Genomic DNA, 25819 nt, shown 5'->3' with positions numbered 1-25819 from the left:
CTGCTATGCGCCCAAACAATGGTTTACACCCACATATGGGGTATCGTCGTACTCAGGACAAATTGCACAACAACTTTTGTGGTCTAATTTCTTCTCTTACCCTTGGGGAAATAAAAAAATGGGGGTGAAAAGATCATTTTTGTGAAAAAATATGATTTTTTATTTTTACGGCTCTGCATTATAAACTTCTGTAAAGCACTTGTTGGGTCAAAGTGCTCACCACACATCTAGATAAGTTCCTTAGGGGGTCTACTTTCCAAAATGGTGTCACTTGTGGGGGGTTTCAATGTTTAGGCACATCAGGGGCTCTCCAAATGCAACATGGCGTCCCATCTCAATTCCAGTCAATTTTGCATTGAAAAGTCAAATGGCGCTCCTTTGCTTCCAAGCTCTGCCATGCGCCCAAACTGTGGTTTACCCCCACATATGGGGTATCAGCGTACTCAGGACAAATTGTACAACAACTTTTGGGGTCTATTTTCTCCTGTTACCCTTGGTAAAATAAAACAAATTGGAGCTGAAATAAATTTTGTGTGAAAAAAAGTTAAATGTTCATTTTTATTTAAACATTCCAAAAATTCCTGTGAAACACCTGAAGGGTTAATAAACTTCTTGAAAGTGGTTTTGAGTACCTTGAGGGGTGCAGTTTTTAGAATGGTGTCACACTTGGGTATTTTCTATCATATAGACCCGTCAAAATGACTTCAAATGAGATGTGGTCCCTAAAAAAAAATGGTGTTGTAAAAATGAGAAATTGCTGGTCAACTTTTAACTCTTATAACTCCGTCACAAAAAAAAATTTTGGTTCCAAAATTGTGCTGATGTAAAGTAGACATGTGGGAAATGTTATTTATTAAGTATTTTGTGTGACATATGTCTGTGATTTAAGGGCATAAAAATTCAAAGTTGGAAAATTGCGAAATTTTCGAAATTTTCGCCAAATATTCGTTTTTTTCACAAATAAACGCAAGTTATATCGAAGAAATTTTACCACTAACATGAAGTACAATATGTCACGAGAAAACAGTGTCAGAATCGCCAAGATCCGTTGAAGCGTTCCAGAGTTATAACCTCATAAAGGGACAGTGGTCAGAATTGTAAAAATTGGCCCGGTCATTAACGTGCAAACCACCCTCGGGGCTTAAGGGGTTAATAGGCTTTGATCCAGATGCTCTGCATTTTCTGTGTGAACATCGCCGCATACAGATTATTTGTTTGCACTGGTGTGCCAAGCGGCCAATCCCTGATAGTAGGCTAGCTACCTTATTACATTACAGCACCTGTGTAGTCGCCATCTTTACTTGGGTCCGCTGCACCCTGATAGTGCATTTGTTTTGAGGCCTGGACAGGTAAGCACCTTTGCCTGTGTACTGGTGGTATTTTGTCTATAATAGTGAAGGATTTCTCCTCTTATGGTAGTTTTCCATTTTTATTTTGTGCTAATTTTGATGGTCAATACAAGGAGGCGCGACTTACAGGATTCTTTTGGGGTGTGTCTTTAGGCTGCTTAGAATAATGACCCTGTGAGTCACACACCATTAATCAAAACCATAAAGTAAAAGGACCCATATCTCCAGATTTACAAAAAAACAAAGACTGAATACTTACTCGAGGAGCAGCAAATATAGGAGCAGAGCAAAAATTGGTTACTTTTCACTTAGTAGTGCCCACTACTCGAACACCCCCTTCTCTATATTTCCCCCTTGTGTAACAACAGCTATACTCACTATCAGGCGCCAGCATTGCCGGAACAGCTTTGGCACTGAAAGCGAGTATAGCTGTTATTTTACATGGGGGAAAAATATAGTGATTGAGAATGGCTTGTCTGAGTACTGGACAGTCCCTATAAGATTTTCTAAATAGTAGGACCATGGTGATAAATTGCACTCAGGGCTTGGGAGAATTTTAATTTCCAATTATGACTGCACAAACAAGTAACATAATAAATTTTATCGACTGGTTTATGGTCTGAACTGGGTCACAGTCTACCATCTTGTAGTCTGCTGATGTAAAAGCCTCTTTGAGTTAGTCCTCTGCCATCATTAGGGCAGGATCACACAACCACTTTCTCCACATCCAAGAAAAACTGATTACATTGTTTGTTTTACATCAGGTTTTTTCAGGCGTGGAGAGAAACAAAAAATAGAGATTCTCCACCTCCTCCATTCTGACATTCTGTGAAAATCAGACAGCACTCGAATATCATCCAAGTGGGGTCCAATTTATTTTCACGGATCCATAGACTTGCATTGCAGTTTTGATACGACACTAGTTTCAAAATTGGACATGTTTCTGATTTTTTTTCCGTAGACCACTTAATCCGAGGGAAAAAAAAAGGAAATTTGCACGGACCTACAGAATATCATAGGTACGAGAGCTGTCCATGAAAATCACAGATAGCACTCGTCCGAGACAGTCAGTCCTGTGCACGAGCCCTTAGAATGGTGTGATGTGACTGTCGTCAGCCCGACCGATCAACTATTGTAAGCGGACGAGGCTGCAAAATAAAAAACAACTGCGACTAAGTAAACAGCAAACATCCGCATGTATGGCCTTGGCCCGAGTCCTGCTGGCTTATTAGTGTGTGGGCAGCGGGCATACATTACCAGTCGCGCTCAATTACCTCCTACTGGGCACATCCACTCATGGGTTACTCTCATACCATCTGGGATTTATTTTTAAGAATCAGCATCTACTTTATATCTCTAAACTATATTTTAGATTGAAGAGGTAATAGCCAAAGTAAATGTAGGACTTATTTGGATATTATTCCTTTTATTAAAAAGTTGATAATAGATTTTTGTAATTAATGTCTTGAAAAATGCAAACAATGCTTAGCTGACCAACGCTCATCATGTAGGTAGTCTGATTATGGCACCCAGCTAGGGTCATACTGAAACGGCTATCTTGGGCTATGTTCACATTATGTTCAATTGAAGCCCTGGAAAACAAGATTAAGATAGAACGTACAAAGGAGCCTTTCACTCCAAAAGAAACAGATGGGGTCACTTTGTGCTCCTTTGTGCAGTGTTCATTTTTTGTTGTTGTTATGAAATTGCAAAAGCATAATAGCCATGATCTTTGAATTGGGGTGGTTTTAGGGCCTACTTTAATGGTTGTTGGTTTATTGGTGAATGGCGGGACAAATGGAGAGCTTTGTGTGTAATTAAGAACATAGCCTTGCTGGAAAGGTTTCCTATTGTGGTGGTTTTGGACGTTTGGGGCTCTGAACTGAAAAACAAAAAGTGAGTTTTATGTGCGACAATTTAAGCATGGTTTAATGTATAAGTAACATGTCGGCATGAGTGCCACTAGTGGTTGCTTTATTGTGGCACCTGGTTTTGGAGTACTTATAAAGTAAAGGGAACCTATCACCCATTGGGGACACTTAAGCTATTACTATGGGCATACAGGTAACAGAATGGTTAGAACAGTCTTACCTGTATGCCTCATAGCTGGGGTCTAGATGTTGAGAAATGCACTTTTAATATTTTATGCTAATGATTTCTTCTAGGGTGTGTGTTGCCTGGAATAAATCCCTGCCTCCTCTCTTCATTGCAATACCACCTCCCTCTCATGCACGTCACACTGCTCTTCGACGTGCAGTTGTGGCGCCGTAATCCCGTGCATGCGCCGCATGAGTACCTTATCTGCCCTTCTAATGGTAGTGTCTTCATCCTGCTTATCCTTTAGTCGCAGCAGTAGGCGGAAAAAGAGGGGTGAAGAGTATACATGCTTATATTTATTAGGGTGCCTTCGGGCCTAGGTGAGGTCGACAGCTTTCTAATGGTATGAGGGGTTTAGATGAGGTGAGAAAGGCCTGATAAGCATTATCATTCTGAAACAGCACAAGGGTTTCTGTATATTGTGGCCCAAACTCCTATCTATAAGGACAGCCTCGATTTTACTTATGACCTTGTCAGAAGAATAAGATGGCAGGTTGATTATGAAAGAGCATGGCTCACTATTAGGCTGCTGTCACACTAGCAGTATTTGGTCAGTATTTTACATCAGTATTTGCAAGCCAAAACCAGGAGTGGATGATAAATGCAGAAGTGGTGCATATGTTTCTATTATACTTTTCCTTTAATTGTTCCACTCCTGGTTTTGGCTTACAAATACTGATGTAAAATACTGACCAAATACTGCTAGTGTGACGGCAGCTTTAGAAACATTTCCTAAAAATTCTCCCCCATGCTGGCTTCAACTATTCGGGTTGTATTCCTTGTATATATTACTGTCAGTTCAGGCGGTTCCCTCTGGGTGCATTACACAGCCATTAATATGCAGCCAAAAAAGTTGTATCCAGTGTCTTCACTAGATTAATAAATAGAGATACATTACATTTCAGTCATTGAAAAGTGACTGAAATGTGAGTATCCCATCACACCTAGACCACCTGGGGGTGCAAGCTGGTGGCTCATTGGTTAGCACTGCAGCGCTGGAGTCCTGGGTTCTAATCCCACCAAGGACAACATCTGCAAAGAGTTTGTATGTTCTCCCTGTGTTTGCGTGGGTTTCCTCCAGGTTCTCCGGTTTCCTCCCACATTCCAAAGACATACTGATAGGGAATTTAGATTGTGAGCCCCATTGGGGACAGCGATGATAACATCTGTAAAGCGCTGCGGAATATGTTAGCGCTATATAAAAATAAAGACTATATAAAAAATAAAGACTATTGAAAAACTCTTCATGTTCTAGGTCAAGATATTTTTTTCGTGGCACACAATTTTTTTTCTGCTGCCTAGAAACACAGAGCAATTCATCCCGACTGTCTAAGATCTTTGTATTCTCTAAGAAAGGGACATTTGTCTGGTACTAGCTGAGGATAATAAACTTCAGTAGTGTAGGGATAGATTTATCAACTTGTCACAGCTGTTCAGCTGGAGTAAGAGGGTCCTGAAAACCACCACTGATGACATATTCAATGTCTAAAGGTTAAGGTGCTCCCAACAGCTGATCTCCTGGGTCTACTATCTACAGGATTGCCAGCTGTCCATAAATTCTAAGACATCCATCAAAATTGGGCACTTATGTTGTCCTGCCCATACAAAAAATTGAGGCGTCCCTTATTTTTTTTATAAGCAGAAGAAACTTCTAAACATTATTCTGACGGTAATTTTTAACAGTTCACAGCGAATGCAGCTGCTGTCTTCATATCAGAATTATGGGCTGTACACATGAATCACTTGTAACCATAATGGGTTAAGATTTTCTAATGTGTCCATAAAAAATATTGTCTGTCCGTGATTTTTTGACAAGCAGTCCAAAAAAATTAAACAGTCAAGTTGCCAACCTTGTCCATCTCATCAATAAAAAATGTATTTTCAATGAAAACATCAGTGGCTTTCCAGAAATATCAATTGACTGTGGTATCCCTCCACCATAATCAATAACAGAGCAAAGAAATTGTCTTAGGAGTTACTCAGGAGTGGCTCAAACATACACCAGTACAACATAAAGTATCCCAATGTCCATTTTCATCTAGATTTAACAAAACTAGACAACATTACATATTAAGTATTAATGGTGAATCTATCAACATTTCAATTGAACACCAAGACGGAAAAATTGTGTAGTTATGGATATCCCAGTCTTTAAAAATATGTTAATGATATGCAAATAATAAAAAAAGGCAATTAAATTTTCAAAACACCCACAGTGAGGTTAATAATTGTTATCTGAGGAATGATCTGCCACATTTGCACATAAATCATCAAGATCCACTGCTGGCAGCTCCCTTTGCAATTAATGACTAATGAAGTTATGGATGTGCAGAACTGGAGATGGGTCTGGAGACTGCAGGTATCACATTTAGGCCACATGGGTTGCCCACAGAAGCACAAGCATTATGCAGCCTGGCGTTGCGGTGTTGAAAAAAACGGTTCATGGGACAGTTTGGAAAAATGGCCATAAAACTGGTTCCAACTGATCTATTCTGATCTGAAAGTGAAATTGGACATCACATACCAAGCCAAGGAGTCAAATATTGTCTACACGATTCATCAGAAGGGGTCTGCACAACATTGGGCTATGAGCCACATGTCCTGCTACAGGTGTTCAACTGACCTCACACCACCTCTCTCAAAGGCTATCATGATACAGTGCAACGCAGCAATTGAAGCTGGAATGGAGGCCTATCCTTTTCAGTGATGAGTCTCACTTTTGTATTAGACACAATGATTAACGGACATTGGTCTTGACCATGTGGGCAATGCCATGAAGACAGCTTCACGAAGGAATGTCACACTTTTGCTCCTCCATGTATTATGGTTTAAAGTGTATAATATACGGTAGCTGCATGAGGAATTCAAGGGAATGGGCGTTAAGTGAGTATAACTGTATTTGTTAATTTTAAATAAAAAAAGTAAAAAAGTGTATTTTTTTTATTAAAAAAAAAGACTTTATACTTGCTGTGTGTTTATCTACCATATAACTACAGGACTAGTAATAGATAGGTATCTTATTAATGCCTCTCCGTTACTAATTTGTGGGCTTGATTTCACCTGACAATACAAAGGTGACATCAACACCACAAATATGAACCCCACTTGCCACTGCCACTGCCACAACACAAATGGTAAGAGCCAGACAAAGTGCCAGAGTTAGCACATCTAATAGATGTGCCTTTTCTGGGGTGGCTGCAAGTTGCTATTTTAGGCTTGGGGGGGCATACCCATGCCCCCCCGCCTTACCAGCCTGAGAATACTAGCCCCCATCTGTCTGTTTTAGCTTGGCTGGTTTTCAAAAATAGGGGGGACCCCATGCCGTTTTTTTTTTTAAATTAAAGAATTTAAAAAAAACAGTTTGGGGACCCCTCTATTCTTGATATCCAGCCTTGCTGAAGCTGACAACTGAGGGTTGCAACCTACAGCTGTCAGTTTTACCTTGCTGGTTATCAAAAATACAGTGGAACTTATGCCACTTTTTATTTTATTTATTTATAGCGCAGGCACCAGCTGATGAATACTCCCATCTCCCGCCACCTGCTCTTGCTGTTATTAGCTGAAGCAGGCGTAGACTGATGGGAGTAGTAGTCCCATCAGCTGATGCCAATGATCGGAGGGAAACTTTTTACCTCCAATCATAGCTGCTGGCTCATGCTGTTATCTTACAGCGTGAGAGCAGCGGCTCTCAGACTGGCGGTATTAATCTTACCGCTGATCAGAGGCAGTGTTTGCTGCGTTGTCATGCATTTGACAGCGTGGCAAACACTGGATGTTCAGGCCCCCCATTCATATGAATGGAGTCAGGGTTCAGGTACTGTTCTGGTACTGAAACCGAAAGTTTTTCAACTGTTCGGCCGAACCCGAAAATCCAGGAGTTCGCCAAGCACTACAAAACACCTGTCAACACGTCACCCTACAGTATGGAGCATCATGTGGGGTCATTATTTAGTATGGAGCATCACATGGGGCCATTATTCAGTATGGAGCATTATGTTAGGCCATTAGACTGTATGGAGTACTGTGTGGGGCCATTATCCAGAATGGAGCAATATGTGGGGAGCATTATACAGTATGGATCATTACATGGGGCCATTATACTGTATGGAGCATTGTGTGGGGCCATTATACAGTATAGAGCACTGTGTGGGGCTATTATACTGTATGGAGCACTATGTGAGTCCATTTTACAGTATGGAGCACTATGTAGGGCCATTTTATAGTATGGAGCATCATGTGGGGCCATTATACTTCATGGACCACTGTGTGGGGCCCATTACACTTTATGCAGGACTATATGGTGCCATTATACTGTATGGAGGACTATGTGGAGCCATTATACTGTATGGAGGGTTGTGTTGGGATTACAGTTGAAGAATCATACTGTGATGGGGCCACCATTCTTTACTGTGGTTGTGGAGGAGTTCTCTGTGGGGGTATCAAACTGTGTTTGGGAGCACTTTTGTTTGCGTCAAACTTTATCTGTTTTATTCAAAGTTTTTTTTATCCTTTGTTATTACATATTTCAATTAGGCCATTGGGCCATATGCTTTTTACTGCTGTTACATAACATATTATATTATTCCACTATAATTCCAAAAGTTAATCATTTTAATTGATAAGGAAAAACTTCCTCAATTGTTGAATTTTTTTTTAACAAATATTAAGGTTGGCCTGCAATTTTCTGCAAGCTTCTAACTTTGGCCTTCTGTGTATTTGAGTTTGATGTCCCTGCCTTAAAGACTTTGTTCTCATCATGATAAAGGGTTACAATTGCAAAGAGGTTGTAAAAAAACAAGCAACTTTGCAATTTTACTTTTGATTAAAAAGCCTCTCCATTCTCAAGAACAGACCTCCACTAGAATAGGTGGCTAGTATCTTAGTCTTGGAGTGCAGCGCTTACAAGCTCTTTGATATTGACTATAGCACGCTAATGTACAAGTTGTCTTTCTAATCTAAAACCTCAGTATTTAGGGCATGAAAAATAAGTGGGTTTTGAATTGCACTCGATATCTAAAAGTTTCGCCATCACTGTACTAGGGCATATGAATGTCAGAAATGTAGACCCTGCTTAGGTGCAAGGAGCCTGGGTTGGGTGGAAAACACCCCCTCTTTGTTACTGAGCAAAATAGATACTCTTGCTCTGCAGAGGCAAAACTAGGTGGAGCATGCGTCATAGACTAAGGGCGGTTGCCAGAAATGTGTCAGAAGATTTTAATGTATTACCTGAACTAGTTCGTGATTTTATGGATTTTCAATAAAGACCTTTTACTTTTATCTACTTCTGTTTGGACATGTCAAATTTTGCCTACTACTGCAGAGCACACCAGCGAACTTCCTGGCACCCACAGCAGTTCATTCATCTATCTCGCACCCAGCTGATATACAAAGAAGGTGGCGAGTCCTGTTTTGGTGAAATGCGTGACTCTGCTCTGTCCACTTCTATGGAAGCAGTGGTGTAATATCTGATCCTGCTCCGTCCACTTCTATGGGAGCGGTGGTGCAATGCATGATCCCACTCTGTGTACTTCTATGAGACTAATAAAATAGTGGACAGAGCGGGGTCATACATTACACTACTGCTCCCATAACAATGTACAGATCAGGGTCAGACATTACACTAATGCTCCCAAAGAAATGGACGAATCAGGATCATGCATTACACCACTGCTCCCTTAGAAGTGGACAGAGTGGGGTCACACATTACACTACAGCATACTGTATGGAGACCTATGGGAAGTGCATTATAATACATGGATGCCTATAGGGAGTGCATTATGCTATATGGAGGCCTATAGGGAGTGCATTATAATATGTGTAGGACTATGGGGAGTGCATTATACTATACGAAGGCCTATGGGGAGTGCATTATACTATACGGAGGCCTATGAGGAGTGCATTATTATATATTGAGACCTATGGGGAGTGTATTATACTACATGGAGGCCTATGGGGAGTGCATTATACTACATTGAGGCCTATTGTGAGTGCATTATACTATATGAAAGCCTATGGGAGTGCATTATTCTACATGGAGACCTATGGGGAGTGCATTATACTATATGAAGGCCTATGGGGAGAGTGCCTTAAACTATATGGAGGCCTATGGGGATTGCATTATACTATATGGAGGACTATGAGGAGTGCACTATACTATATGTATACCAATGGGGAGTGCATTATACTATATGGAGGCCAATGGGGAGTGTGTTATATTATATGGAGGATTATGAGATGCAGTATACTAGGCTTACCTGGTTAGAGGCCCACTGAGAAGTTCCCCACCCATTCCCCATGAACCAGAACCCTAGCTACGCTTCTGGTGACACCACTCTGTCCGCTTCTATGGGAGCAGTGGTGTAATGCCTGACCCCACTCCATCCACTATATTACTATTACCATATTAGTGGACAGAGCAGGTTCAAATTCCTAAGAGAGCAGTGGTGTAATATGTGACCCCCTTCCGTCCACTTCTATTGTAGTAATATACTGAACAGAGATCCGAAACGTCATCCCTTCTTATCTTTTTACAAACACCCAGAAGGGGAGGAGAGGGGCAACATCAGACATCTGAGCAGATTGAGCCCATAATTACTGCAGTCGTAATGCGAGTTAGTTGTACACTACGTTTTCATGGCAAATATCAGCAGCTGCTCCCCCATGTTTCAAAGTGGAAATACCAAATCTTTTACAATTATTTTTCATATTTTTCTTCATTAAAAACAAATATTGAAAAAAATTAAACATTAATACTTTACATTTTTTTATTCCCTTTAAGAAATCTTTATGGAGCGCCCCCACTGCCGCAGGGCCGAGGGGTACCCGGTACCGGGCCTCTGAGCCTCTGCTCTGGGGTTGTCACGGTGGCTAGGCCCAGTCCGTGACCCTGCCGAGGGGCGCACAGGGAATGATGTGACGGATGTAGTTGGTGCAGTGCAGTAAATAACGAGGACACCAAGTTGCAGTCTCTTTACCTCTTTACTGAAGGTTTTAAAGTCCTCAGTCCAGAGCGCTGTTACCAGGGCTGTCAGAGACCGGCCGGTCTAAAGACACATCAGGAGTTCTCTTTACAGGTGGGAATCAGTGTCTACCTTCCAGCGCTGGGTGTTGTAGTTCTTCCCTGCTGAGCTCCCGGGATAGTCCTCACAACTGGTTCTGTCTATCTCTGATGTTCGTTCTCTCCGTCCTCCAGGTGATATGGTAGGACGCACCCGTATGACGGGGTAGGCCTGGAGTTCTTCCGGGACCCTAGAGTCGCCCCTCTCCCACAGCTGCCTCCGTTGTCTGCTTAGGTGTTAAGTGAGACAGCCAACCTGTAATTGGCTGTCCTGCCGTGGTTTGCAGTAGTACTTAAAGTCTCTTACTTGCTCGGCGTTCCGGCCACCGACTGTTTGCGCCTCAGAAGGATGTTGCCTCGGTCTAACAGCACGACTCCTTCTGGTCCCAATTCCTCTTCACTGTATTCCCGTTGTGCACTGGTTAGTTCTGCTCTGAGGAGTCTGTCAGGATCCCATCCCTGACAGGTCCTCTCACTAGCTCTTCCCAGCTACTTCTCCCCTTCTTCCTGTCCAACCCCCAGTTTTACCAGAGTGTGAGGAGTGGCCTACTAGATAGGACCACCCCCCCTGGTGGCCGGAGTGTGAAGTGTAGTGAGGTGTTACCTGATCAGAGAAACTCCTTTAGTGCAATCAGACGTACCATAGCTCCCCATAGTGGCGGAGCCACAGTACTGCAACGACCAGGACTCTGGGGCGCTGCACTCCCCCCCGGTTAAATCCAGTACTCCGGGACTGGGAAAACAAGAACAACAATACATGTTAACAGGGAACACACAAAATTTTGAAATAGCATAAACAATTAAACATAACGGTGCTTCCCTTTATGGGAGGTGAGAACTCTTGAACGTTGCGAAAATTAGGTCATGCACAGTTTATGACTCTCAGTTCAGTGGTTGAAACGGCGGGGACCCCGAGTAAACAAAGGGGTCCCCCTTTTTGAAAGTTTTTGAGCAATTCACCGTCCATTACTCTATTGTCCATTTTAAAACCTGTAACAAAAGATATGCACACAAACAATTTCAACTGAATAGCAGCCCTTATTAATACCTCCAAGTTTTGTAGCGGAGGGGAGTTTGATTTTGAGTGCTGCGTGTGGACCGTCGCAGCGCAGGGGTTGCTATTGGCCTAACAGGGCCCGCTATGCTTGCTACCGCTGGTGTAGTGCACTGTCTTCTAGCTACACTTCTAGTGAGTCTGGGTAGCACTGGCAGGTTGGGGCTCTCAGAGCTGCGGCTATCAACAGTGGGCACAGCAGGTTCACCGACAGCAGAGGGAGGATTTGCCGGTTCAGCGGTCGGCATGGCATCTTCAGGTAAGGCTTGTTGAGGTTGCGGGACCGGATGATCCGGTACCACCATTGTTTCTGGTGGGTCCGGCTGTGGAAACATTAGAACAGGTACCACGATGGCTTGATTTATCTGAGTCCAGGACTGGGGAAAGTCACCAAGGACGGTATGGATCATCTTCTCCTTTTCCACCGGCGGGGAGATTTCCGGGGCCATGTCCCTCTCTCTCAACTTATTGGGGCAGACCTTAAGGTGATCCCTGGATACCGCTGTCGAAGTCTCCCCTCTGTCCTTGCTGATGAGACAGACCTTCGTGTTATCGAAGTCGGATGGCAGGATGGTATACGGTTCCGCTTCCCATTGGTCATCGAGCTTGTGTAATCTCCTCTTTCGTTTAAGTACTTGTTCACCAGGGGACAGGGGAATCGCAGGAGCGTGTTGGTTGTAGTCCCTTTCTTGTTTCTGCCTAGCCTGGGCGAGACTTCTTTCTACACACTCCTGTACCTCGCGGTACCTTCGCTGCCTTTCTGCATCCCAATCGGCATCCGGCGAGGTATCTTCGGGTACTAGGACCCCCATGTCCAGATCAACGGGTAACCGACTAGATCTTCCTCGCATCAGGTACGCTGGAGTACAGTTGGTGGAACTTACTGGGATGTGATTGTACATATCCACCAAGTCAGGCAACTTTATTGGCCACAGGTTCCGTTCCTCCACAGGCAAGGTCTTCAATAAATCGATTACCACTTGGTTCATCTTCTCACACATCCCGTTGGTTTGAGGATGGTACGGTGTGGTTCTGATCTTCTTACACCCGTACAGTTGACAGAATTCTTGGAACACTTCCGCTTCGAATGCAGGTCCCTGATCAGTCAGTACCTTCTCTGGGTAGCCATGGGGCCTACAAAAGTGCTGCTGGAAGGCCCTGGCTGCAGTCCTGGCCGTTAGATCCTTGACAGGTACAACCACCAAAATCCTGGAGTAGTGGTCCACGATGGTAAGGGCGTAGATATAGCCCGACCGGCTAGGTGTCAGCTTCACATGATCCAGCGCGACCAGTTCGAGCGGCCGTTTGGTGATGATAGGCCGCAGGGGAGCCCGTTGACTGTCACGGTCCTTCCTGCGCAGACTACATGGACCACACTCCCGACACCACTTCTCAATGGTTCTCTTCATGCCAATCCAATAGAACCTCCCACGGAGTAGCCTTTCTAGCTTCCTCCATCCGAAGTGTCCGGCTTCATCATGGTAGGCTCCCAGAACCATGGGCGCATCTCGCCTTGGCACCACTATCTGCCACACCAATTCATGAGCACGTGGGTCGATGCTCCTCCTGCACAACTTGCCATCATGGATAAACAGTTTGCTTCTCCCCTTCCACAGCTGTTGGGTCTCTTGTGGGTCATCTGGGCCAGGGTGCAACCCTGCCTGCGTCAAGAGCTCTTTCACCCGACGGACCGCGGGGTCACCATCCTGGGTTTCCGCCCACCCGTGATGGGGCAGGGGATTCAGCGTGTCATCCGGTTGGTTCTTGTGCCTGTTCTTCACACGATGAGAGCTCTGAGTGGCTTTGGGGCGATGGAATGCAGGCAGCTCCACCTCTTCAAGTGCCTCCGGGTCTTCTCCCGCTTCTGGCAAATTGGGCATTCGGGACAAGGCATCGGCATTGGCATTCTCGTGTCCTGCCCGGTACTTGATGGTGTAATCGTAGTTGGACAGCCGGGCCATCCATCGCTGTTCCAAAGCCCCGAGTTTGGCAGTATCCAGATGCGTTAGCGGATTGTTGTCCGTGAAGATGGTGAATTTCGCGGAGGCCAGGTAGTGTTTGAACCTCTCTGTCACTGCCCAGACAATGGCAAGGAATTCCAGCTTAAAGGAACTGTAGTTGTCAGGGTTCCTTTCCGTGGGACGGAGTTTCCTGCTGGCGTAAGCGATCACCCTTTCCTTGCCTTTCTGGACCTGAGACAGCACGGCTCCTAATCCCACATTGCTGGCATCTGTGTACAGCACAAACGGTTGGTCGTATTCGGGGTAAGCCAGTACCTCTTCTCCCGTCAGCGCCGACTTCAAACAGGTGAAGGATTCCTCCAGCTCCTTGTTCCAATCAAAGGGGGTGTTCCTCCCCTTGGTCTTCTTTGGTTGGCCCACCAACAGGTTTTGCAAGGGTGCGGCCTTCTTGGTGAAGTCCTTAATGAACCTTCGGTAATAGCCTACCAGCCCGAGGAACTGCCGGACTTCGTGGAGGTCACTGGGCTTTGGCCAGTCTTTGATCACTGTGACCTTGTCGGGGTCTGGGGCCACTCCTTCAGCGCTCACCACATGGCCCAGGTACTGCACTTTAGGTTTCAGCAGATGACACTTGGACGGTTTCACCTTTAAGCCGAAGTTGGACAGGGCTTCAAACACCTCGGCCAGGTGCTTCAGATGGTCTTCGTAGGTCTTAGAGAAGACAATGACATCATCCAAATACAGCAGCACAGTTTCAAAGTTCATGTGTCCTAGGCAGCACTCCATCATCCTCTGGAACGTACCGGGAGCATTGCACAATCAGAAGGGCATGTAGTTGAACTCGCAGAGACCCATTGGTGTCGTGAAGGCCGTCTTCTCTTTGTCCGCCTCCGCTACAGGAACCTGCCAGTACCCACTGGTGAGATCTAAGGTAGAGAAGTAGTTAGCAGATTTTAAGGCAGCCAGAGACTCCTCTATCCTGGGCAGTGGGTATGCATCCTTATGTGTAATGCGATTCAACTGCCTGTAATCAACACACATCCTCATTGTACCATCTTTCTTTTTAACAAGGACTAACGGAGCTGCCCAGGGGCTACAGCTGTCTCTCACCACCCCAGCCGCCTTCATTTCCCGCAACATGTCCTTGGCACACTGGTAATGAGCTGGGGGTACAGGGCGATATCTCTCTTTTATGGGTCGGTGATCTCCCGTGGGGATGTGATGTTGGATCCCTTTCACCTGCCCAAAATCTAAGGGGTGTTGCTGAATACCTGCTCGTACTCGTGTTCCACCCTGTAGGCCCCCTGTTTTTGATGGGATGGGGTAGAGTCAGTGCCCACATGCAATTCCCGACACCAGTCTTTCGAGTGCTCTGCAGAACCTTTGTTCTCCGCCACGTTTGACGGGACCAAGGGTTCAGGTGTCTGTATCACACTATTATTGACAGTGAACAGTTTGGCGAGCGTGGTATACTTGGTGAGGTGAACCTCTTCCTCCCCACAATTGAGGACACGTACGGGCACTCTCCCCTGGCGGACGTCGACCACCCCCCGGGCTGTCAGAACAGTAGGCCTATTGTCTGAATATACGGGTTCTACCAAGGCCTGGTAGTCCTTTCCCCTGAGGCCTATGGCTGCCCGACACCATATTAACATTTCACTCCTGGGGGGTATCGCGATGGGGTTTGAATCACTCACAGTGACACGACCAATCTCACCACCAGTCAGCTCTACCTGCTGTCTCTGCATCAGAGCTCTGATTTCCTTCTGCAGGGCACGTTGCTCACTGTGGCCAGCGGTTTCTGCCACCTGTTGCAACAAAACAATAACTTCTGCAAGACAATTTTCTATAACATTAGTACCAAGAGTCATCATGGGATTACATTCTCGACGATCAATATCAACAATCACAATCCCTTGGGCTTTCAATTCCACCCGCCCCACCTTGATGGTGACCTCCTTATACCCCACTTGTGGCAACGGCTGACCATTACTGGCTATTATGGTGAAATCATCGTCAGGGCCACGAGTAATATCAGTGTCCTCCCAATACCGTTTATAAAGCACGTAAGGTATAGTCGTCACCTGAGAACCGGTGTCCAGCAAAGCGTTCAAGGGGATTCCATCAACCACTACAGGGAGAACTGGTCGTCCTCCAATATACTTGGTTCTCCAATGCTGCGGGCCTGACCGTCCTACTCCTGGGGGTTGGCCCTTTGCCCCAGGGGTTGCTCGTTTAAAGGACAGTACCTTGCAAGGTGGCCCACCTGGTGACAGCGGCGGCAGATGGGTCGTCCGTCCTGATGGAAGCGATCGCTGTCCCGGCCTCTGGTCGGTGGGGTCCTCTTCTGTCGCGTCCAGGGGATATCTTCTGGTCTGGAGGCTAGCTGGATCTTTTCCTTGGGGGCCTCCTGTAGGGACTGCACCGTCCGGGCTAGGGCAGCAACGCTCTTGGTCAGCTCCTGCATCTGAAGACGGAGTCCTGCGGGGGAGTCGTCCTCGAAGCTCTGGGCGTCGGCCTCCGCGGCAACTGGGGTATCCGATGCCACCTCCTGGTGGTATGTGAGAGCGGGGCGCCTGGGTGGTACTACGCGGCTGGGCTGTCGCTCCTGCAATGCCTGGATAGCTTTATCTTTGAATTGCGCAAAAGTCAAGTCTGGATTTTGCATGGCCAGGAAGTGCAATTGGCCCCGCTGGTGACTGCACAGGAGCCCCTCAATGAACTGCTCCTTCAGGAGTTTATCCTCATCCTGCATGCTGCCGGGGTCACTCTGCTTAATGGCCCGCATCGCCTCCTGGAGATTAAGGGCATAGTCCCGTAAGCTATCCTGCGGTCTCTGTTTGCATCCATAGAAAGTCAGTTTAATTTCTGTAGCAGTGCGAGTATCGAAGGTGGCTTTAAGCTTTGCAAAAATCTGCTGTGCAGTTCCCTTATCCTCGGCGGGCCAGGACTTCAATTCTCTCAGAGCCGCCCCAAAGAGTTGGCCAGTTATCATATGAACCTTCTGCGGCTCTGTCAGGGGATAGAACTCGAGCAGGCTGCAGAGCCCTTCCTTAAAGTCAGTGAATGTATGCGACTCCCCAGAGTATCGTGGGAGCCAGGCCGCTCCGGGCAGGTATGGCATAGAGAAGGGCATTATGGCTTTTGTGTTAGCGGCAGCGTCCGACTGGCTGAGGGGAACAGCGGGTTCTGCGGCAACCGGTGGTGGTATTAGGGCCGCGGCTTCGCCCGCTGCGGGAACCGGAGCTGCCCCTGCGTCCGCGGCTGCGGCCGCCACCTCCTCTCCTCCCGACTCGGACATGGCTGTCCCTTCCTCCCACTAACCTGCTGGAGGTCGGAGTTCCTCTTCCGGGATTGGCGCCTTACCGCGCTTTCCGTTCCGCGCTTCTTTTGGCCGGTTCCGCCCACGAAGCTGAGGCTCCTCCCTCCGTGCGCGGCAATGGCGAATTTTGGCGGTAAATGGCAATACACAGTCCAAGCACAATAAATCACAGTTCCAAAGCACACATGACCTGATTCTTCAGGCTTAAGTAGATCCTGTTCGTGACGCCAAATTGGAGCGCCCCCACTGCCGCAGGGCCGAGGGGTACCCGGTACCGGGCCTCTGAGTCTCTGTTCTGGCGTTGTCACGGTGGCTAGGCCCAGTCCGTGACCCTGCCGAGGGGCGCACAGGGAATGATGTGACGGATGTAGTTGGTGCAGTGCAGTAAATAACGAGGACACCAAGTTGCAGTCTCTTTACCTCTTTACTGAAGGTTTTAAAGTCCTCAGTCCAGAGCGCTGTTACCAGGGCTGTCAGAGACCGGCCGGTCTAAAGACACATCAGGAGTTCTCTTTACAGGTGGGAATCAGTGTCTACCTTCCAGCGCTGGGTGTTGTAGTTCTTCCCTGCTGAGCTCCCGGGATAGTCCTCACAACTGGTTCTGTCTATCTCTGATGTTCGTTCTCTCCGTCCTCCAGGTGATATGGTAGGACGCACCCGTATGACGGGGTAGGCCTGGAGTTCTTCCGGGACCCTAGAGTCGCCCCTCTCCCACAGCTGCCTCCGTTGTCTGCTTAGGTGTTAAGTGAGACAGCCAACCTGTAATTGGCTGTCCTGCCATGGTTTGCAGTAGTACTTAAAGTCTCTTACTTGCTCGGCGTTCCGGCCACCGACTGTTTGCGCCTCAGAAGGATGTTGCCTCGGTCTAACAGCACGACTCCTTCTGGTCCCAATTCCTCTTCACTGTATTCCCGTTGTGCACTGGTTAGTTCTGCTCTGAGGAGTCTGTCAGGATCCCATCCCTGACAGGTCCTCTCACTAGCTCTTCCCAGCTACTTCTCCCCTTCTTCCTGTCCAACCCCCAGTTTTACCAGAGTGTGAGGAGTGGCCTACTAGATAGGACCACCCCCCCTGGTGGCCGGAGTGTGAAGTGTAGTGAGGTGTTACCTGATCAGAGAAACTCCTTTAGTGCAATCAGACGTACCATAGCTCCCCATAGTGGCGGAGCCACAGTACTGCAACGACCAGGACTCTGGGGCGCTGCATTTACATTTTATGTTAAGAATTCTACTTGTCCAACATTATATATTCTGATATTTATACTTGGCCCTAAACTGCTGCTTGGCTGTACTTGTGCTACTAGTGGTCTTATCTAATTGCAAAAATAATAAGGTCACACCTAACACATCTGTGTCAGCCGTTAACCCATGGGCGGCACAATCACTCACAAACACATGGTATTAAAACACCGGGTTAGAAAAGCCTTGTTATTGTCCGGAGAGGCTGCAAAAGGAGATGTCTTAAGTTACTGTATAATTAAATGCCCTGGAACTTTGCCCAGGGATATCATTGTAAACATCTGCTCCAGGCATTTAACGCTGCTCATCATTCCGCTTAAGTGACACGTTAACTTTATTCTGCAGGTTAATATTTTACAATAGCCAATTTATTAAGAAAAATGTATCACAAAATTCTAGCCCTTACACAACTCTCCATAAAAGCAAGTGAAAAAAATATATGAAAAAATGTATATATTAATACTAATATATATATACACACATTATATATATATATATATATATATATATATATATTATATATATATATATATATATATATATATATATATATATATATATATATATATATATACACATACATACACATACACACATTTTATTTATATATATATATATATAAATATATATACACGCATATATATATATACACTGCCTAGTATCTATTTTTGATACCTGCTGATACCTATACAACAAGAGTACCTTGTAAAACACATTTTGCACTTTTATGTGCCTCTATTACAGACTATAGGTATCTTGAAATTTTGGGACAGCATACTTTGTATGTATAACCATTGTTCCAACTATAATCCATTAGTACCATCCATCGGTATATTACCACACAGGTCGTATCATCTGGTACTTTTTTGAGGTGACACTTTTTTGTTTTTTGGTGTTTACATTTTTATCTTCTATAACAATAAAGGTTATGTTTTAATTCCTACTATAGCTATGTTCCTCTAAATATTGGTGGGATTTGTTGGATTATTCCAAATAGATATATATTCAGAATTGCTGTTTTTACACATATATATATACATACATACATATATATATATATATATATATATATATATATATATATATATATATATATATATATATATATATATATATATATATATATATATATATATATATATACAGTCATGGCCAAAAGTATTGACACCCCTGCCATTCTGTCAGATAATACTCAGTTTCTTCCTGAAAATGATTGCAAACACAAATTCTTTGGTATTATTATCTTCATTTAATTTGTCTTAAATGAAAAAAACACAAAAAGAATTGTCCTAAAGCCAAATTTGATATAATTCCACACCAAACATAAAAAAGGGGTGGACAAAAGTATTGGCACTGTTGGAAAAATCATGTTATGCTTCTCTAATTTGTGTAATTAACAGCACCTGTAACTTACCTGTGGCACCTAACAGGTGTGGGTAATAACTAAATCACACTTGCAGCCAGCTGACATGGATTTAAGTTGACTCAACCGCTGTCCTGTGTCCTTGTGTGCACCACATTGAGCATGGAGAAAAGAAAGAAGACCAAAGAACTGTCTGAGGACTTGAGAAACCAAATTGTGAGGAAGCATGAACAATCTCAAGGCTACAAGTCCATCTCCAAAGACCTGAATGTTCCTGTGTCTACCGTGCGCAGCGTCATCAAGAAGTTTAAAGCCCATGGCACTGTGGCTAACCTCCCTAGATGTGGACGGAAAAGAAAAATTGACAAGAGATTTCAACGCAAGATTGTGCGGATGTTGGATAAAGAACCTCGACTAACATCCAAACAAGTTCAAGCTGCCCTGCAGTCCGAGGGTACAACAGTGTCAGCCCCTACTATCCGTCGGCATCTGAATGAAAAGGTACTGTATGGTAGGAGACCCAGGAAGACCCCACTTCTTACCCCGAGACATAAAAAAGCCAGGCTGAAGTTTGCCAAAACTTACTTGAAAAAGCCTAAAACGTTTTGGAAGAATGTTCTCTGGTCAGATGAGACAAAAGTAGAGCTTTTTGGGCAAAGGCATCAACATAGAGTTTACAAGAGAATAAAAGAGGCATTCAAAGAAAAGAACACGGTCCCTACAGTCAAACATGGTGGAGGTTCCCTGATGTTTTGGGGCTGATTTGCTGCCTCTGGCACTGGACTGCTTGACCGTTTGCATGGCATTATGAAATCTGAACACTACCAACAAATTTTGCAGCATAATGTAGGGCCCAGTGTGAGAAAGCTGGGTCTCCCTCAGAGGTCATGGGTCTTCCAGCAGGACAATGACCCAAAACACACTTCAAAAAGCACTAGAAAATGGTTTGAGAGAAAGCACTGGAGACTTCTAAGGTGGCCAGCAATGAGTCCAGACCTGAATCCCATAGAACACCTGTGGAGAGATCTAAAAATGGCAGTTTCGAGAAGGCACCCTTCAAATATCAGGGACCTGGACCAGTTTGCCAAAGAAGAATGGTCTAAAATTCCAGCAGAGCATTGTAAGAAACTCATTGATGGTTACAGGAAGCGGTTGGTCGCAGTTATTTTGGCTAAAGGTTGTGCAACCGTTAAGGTAAATCCAGTAATGGTTTAAAGTTGGTGGCTGCCCCGGCCGGCAGCAGCCACTATTCACCGCAAGCTCGTGTAAGCGGGGTCCTAACCGTGCCGACGCCGCATGTGATCAGAGCGGTGCGTGCGGCTGAGCTGCAGGACCTGTGTGACGTATCGCTCATGTGACCGACACTAGAGCCCGGTCCTATGTACGGAGTGCGGTAAGGACCTCTATCCTACGCGTTTCAGAGACGTCTGTCTCCTTCTTCAGGGAAGAATTGCAGGGGTGTCAATACTTTTAGCCATGTCTGTATATATATTTATATATATATATATATATATATATATATATATATATATATATACATATACACACACACACATATTTATATATATCTATATATATAAGAGGCATCGTGATTACTCGCTAATCCCACCCCCTGCACAGTCGCTCTGCCCCCGACCACATCACCACACATAATCCTGCCCCCCACCCCATTACCACACACAATCGCGCCCCCCCACCGCATTACCACGCACAATCCACACCACATCACCACACACAATCCCGCCCCCCACAAATCCCGCCCCCCACCACATCACCACACATAATCCCGCCCCTTCAACACATCACCACACAATAACAACACCACACATAATCCCGCCCCCCCACCCCATCACCACACATAATCCCACCCCCCACCCCATCACCACACATAATCCCGCCCCCCACCTTATCACCACACATAATCCCGCCCCCCACCCCATCACCACACATAATCCCGCCCCCCACCCCATCACCACACATAATCCCGCCCCCCACCCCATTACCACACACAATCCCGCCCCCCACCACATTACCACACATAATCCCGCCCCACACATCACCACACATAATCCCACCCACCACATCACCACACATAATACCGCCCCCCACCACATCACCACACATAATCCCGCCCCCCCACCACATCACCACACGTAATCCCGCCCCCAACACATCACCACACATAATCCCACCCCCACCCCATTACCACACATAATCCCTCTGTCATGTCGGACGCTGTTCAGACCAGGTCGTTCGACAGACAACGGTAATTCCGCTTTTGACCACTATTTGCTCATTGGCGTCGGCTAGATGTTACCTAGCTGTTCCGGGGTTAATTTACCTTATCCTCGGATTGGAAGCTGGGCCATACCCATTGCCTATAAATAGTTCTCCTGATCATTGGACGTCGCCGATTATAGCTTCTGTCTTGTGCGTTGTTATCTCGGTCTGGAGTGGTGAGCTGGTTGTTAAAGATTCGTTGCTGGTGGTGTATTTTCCTTTGTCTTATTTACTCCTTCCTATATTTGTATTTATTTTGCCTTGCACATTTATAGTGTATTCCTGAGTGACTGCGGCGTGGTGTATATTTTGCTTTATCCTTGTCTGTGCTAACTGTGGGTATCGGTGTATTACCTCTTCACTGGGTGGTGGGCTGAGGTTTCAGCCTAGGGTTGAAACAGGAGACAGGGTGAGGTTCGAGGCCTGGACATGCACACCATCAGTGTAAACTCCAGGAAGAGGGTCAGTCAGGATTTCCCTAGTCTGAGGGAAATAGCAGGGGCCCGGGTTATTAGCTCTCGCCCATCTAGTCTCCCTGTGACATTATAATCGGCCCAACAACAAAGAAAAGGGGTTTCTTTTTTTTTTTTGTGTTTTGTCATGGATCCCATGACTTCCATAACCCACCAGTTGGAGGCGCTGTCCCTACAGGTCACTGAGTTGAGGGGGGCAGTACAGCAGCAGGGACTAGCAGTATCTAATGTGCAAGCTGGAGCGACAGGACGAGTTGCTGAGCCTAATTTTCCTTTGCCTGAAAAATTTGCTGGGGAACGCAGTAAATTTCTTTATTTTCGTGAAGCTTGCAAACTATATTTCTGTATGCGCCCAATCTCCTCGGGTAATGAGGCTCAGCGTGTGGGCCTGGTGTTGTCATTGTTAAGCGGGGATCCCCAAGCATGGGCGTTTTCTTTGCCATCTGATTCTGCTGCATTTGACTCTGTGGAGAGTTTTTTTTCCTCTCTTGGAAAAATCTACGATGAACCTGAGAGAATGGCTCTAGCAGAATCTAAGATACGCACTATTCGCCAGGGGGAGCGAGTTGCTGAGGATTACTGTTCTGAATTTCGTCGCTGGGCGATCGATACACAATGGAATGATCCAGCATTGCGGAGTCAGTTTATACATGGGATTTCTGGAAGGGTTAAAAAAGCCCTTCTGATGTACGAGACTCCTGCTTCTCTAGATTCCGCTATGAGTCTGGTTGTCCGCATTGATAGCCGTTTGCGTCAGGGGGAGCATGAGACACCGCCTATGGGAGAGGGTTTAGGTTCACGTGAGGTTGCTGCAGGTGAGCCCACGGAGCCTATGCAAATCGCAGGGGTGTCACATGTGAAGCGTCGAGTCCCTGAGCTCAGGAAGCAGGGAGCCTGTTTTTACTGTGGTAAAACTGGTCATTTTATTAACATCTGTCCTCTGCTGTCTAAGAAAAACGCAACGGCGGAAAACTTCTAAGTTCAGAGGGTGTAGAGGAGACCAATCTGAGCTTATGTATATCCTCCTTGGTGGTTTCTCAATGCATGCTCCCTGCTAAGGTTTTTATCGCTGGCAGTGAGCTGCCAATTACTGTTTTTGTGGATAGTGGTTCAGCCACAAATCTCATTGATGAGGAGTTTGCGCGCACAGCAGGTTTTAGGATTGAAAAACTGTCTCATCCTATCCGCGTGGTCACCATCAATGCTGCTCCTCTCTCTCAGGGGGAGATTACTGAATTTGTGGCTGAGGTGAAACTCCACATTGGAGTTCTACATTCCGAGTGGGTTACATTTAAGGTGCTCAGGAAACTTCTTGCTCAGGTGGTTTTGGGTTTTCCTTGGTTGTCTATGCACAACCCGGTAATTGACTGGAAAACTCAGGATATAATCCAGTGGAGCGAGTTCTGCCAGGAGAATTGCCTGGCCACATGTGTGGCTGCGGTGACTTCAAGCGTTCCGGAGTCACTTCTGGATTTTGTGGATGTGTTCTCTGAGAAGGGTTGTTCAGAGTTGCCGCCACATCGTCCCTATGACTGATCTATCAGGTTTAAACCAGGGGACAAATTGCCTAAAGCAAGGATGTTTAACATCTCCGGTCCGGAGAGACAAGCGTTAAAAGATTACATTGCTGAAAGCTTGAGCAAAGGGCACATCAGGCCGTCATCCTCGCGGGTGGCAGCAGGGTTCTTCTTCGTGAAGAAGAAAGATGGCGGATTACTCCCGTGTTTGGATTTCAGAGAGTTGAACCAGATTACGGTTCGTGATCCATACCCTATGCCACTGATACCAGATTTGTTCAACCAGGTGGCAGGTGCTAAGTGGTTTACCAAGCTTGACCTCAGGGGGGCGTACAACCTCATAAGAGTCCGTCAAGGTGATGAGTGGAAGACGGCTTTTAATACCCCTGAGGGTCATTTTGAAAATTTGGTGATGCCACTTGGGTTGACTAACGCACCTGCAGTGTTCCAACATTTCATCAATGATGTGTTCTCGCATGTTTTGGGAAAATTCGTTATCGTGTACCTAGATGACATTCTCATATATTCTTGCGACCATGATGCTCATTTAGATCATGTCAGGCAGGTGTTACAACTTCTCAGAGAGAATAAGCTTTATGCTAAACTTGAGAAATGTGTATTTTCTGTTCAAGAGTTGCCTTTCTTGGGTTATATTGTGTCTGCTTCTGGTTTTAAAATGGACGCCGCTAAGGTGCAAGCGGTGCTGCACTGGGAACGTCCTGATAACCTGAAAGCACTTCAGCGGTTCCTTGGGTTTTCTAACTACTATAGGAAATTTATCAAGGATTTTTCCATCATTGCTAAACCGCTAACTGACATGATTAAAAAGGGTACCAATTTCTCCGTTTGGCCTGAGGCTGCTGTGCGCGCATTTGAATTTCTTAAGAACAGTTTTGTTTCAGCCCCCATTCTTGTGCAGCCAGACGTATCAAAACCCTTTGTTGTGGAAGTCGATGCGTCTGAGGTTGGTGTGGGGGCGGTACTATCTCAAGGCTCACCTTTGAGTGGTTTGCGTCCGTGCGCCTATTTCTCCAAGAAACTGTCATCCGCCGAACGTAAATACGATATCGGCAACAGGGAGTTGTTGGCAATTAAGTTGGCCTTTGAGGAATGGCAACACTTCTTGGAGGGGTTGGTACATCAGGTTACTGTTATTACCGATCATAAGAATCTGCTGTATTTGGAGTCAGCCAAGCGTCTGTCCCCCAGGCAGGCTCGCTGGGCATTGTTTTTCATGCGGTTCAATTTTGTTGTCACTTACAGACCGGGATCTAAAAACACTAAGGCGGATGCTCTGTCCAGGTGTTTTCCGGGGGAGAACCTCGGGAGGATCCAGTACCCATCCTCCAAAAGGGTGTTGTGGTTTCGGCTCTCACTACCGAGGTTGAGGCTGAGATTGCCGAGGCTCAGGAGGAGGTACCATCTGAGCTTCCCATCAACAAATCTTTTGTACCGCTTCATCTCCGCTTAAAGGTTTTGGCGGAGCATCATGATGCTGAGTTGGTGTCACGTCGGTTTTGGTGGCCCAAGATCCGACAGGACGTGGTCTCATATGTGTCAGCTTGTACCACGTGCGCTAGGGCTAAGACGCCCCGCTCCCGTCCTGTTGGCACACTACTTCCTCTTGAGGTACCTAGTAAGCCACGGATGGAAATCTCCATGGATTTCATCACTGATTTGCCCTCATCAGCTGGGAACACGGTCATCTTGGTGATTGTTGATCGGTTTTCTAAAATGTCGCACTTTGTGTCTTTGCCTTCGTTGCCTAACGCTAAGACTCTGGCTCAGGTATTTGCGCAGGAGGTGGTCAGACTTCATGGGGTTCCGTCTGACATCGTGTCTGATAGTGGGTCTCAGTTTGTGGCAAAATTTTGGAAAGCATTTTGCTCACGGCTGGGGATCAAGTTGTCTTATTCTTCGGCGTTTCATCCTCAGTCAAATGGTTAGACTGAGCGTATGAACCAAAATTTGGAACAGTACCTACGCTGCTTTGTCTCTGATAACCAGGAGGAGTGGTCTACCTTTCTTCCTTTGGCTGAGTTTGCCATCAATAATCACCGCCAGGAGTCGTCTGGGGAGTCTCCGTTTTTTTGTGCTTACGGGCTACA

General features: G+C 45.8%; 1 protein-coding gene across 2 annotated transcripts in view; it reads right to left on the bottom strand.

The window, feature by feature from the left end:
* Nucleotides 1–25819, bottom strand: part of NECAB2 (N-terminal EF-hand calcium binding protein 2) — a 414952-nt gene that overhangs the window by 112074 nt on the left and 277059 nt on the right. The window lies entirely within an intron of this gene.

The sequence above is a fragment of the Ranitomeya variabilis genome, chromosome 2 (assembly GCF_051348905.1).
Source record: "Ranitomeya variabilis isolate aRanVar5 chromosome 2, aRanVar5.hap1, whole genome shotgun sequence".
Lineage (NCBI taxonomy): Eukaryota > Metazoa > Chordata > Amphibia > Anura > Dendrobatidae > Ranitomeya > Ranitomeya variabilis.
This window is presented reverse-complemented; position numbering and strand designations above follow the sequence as displayed.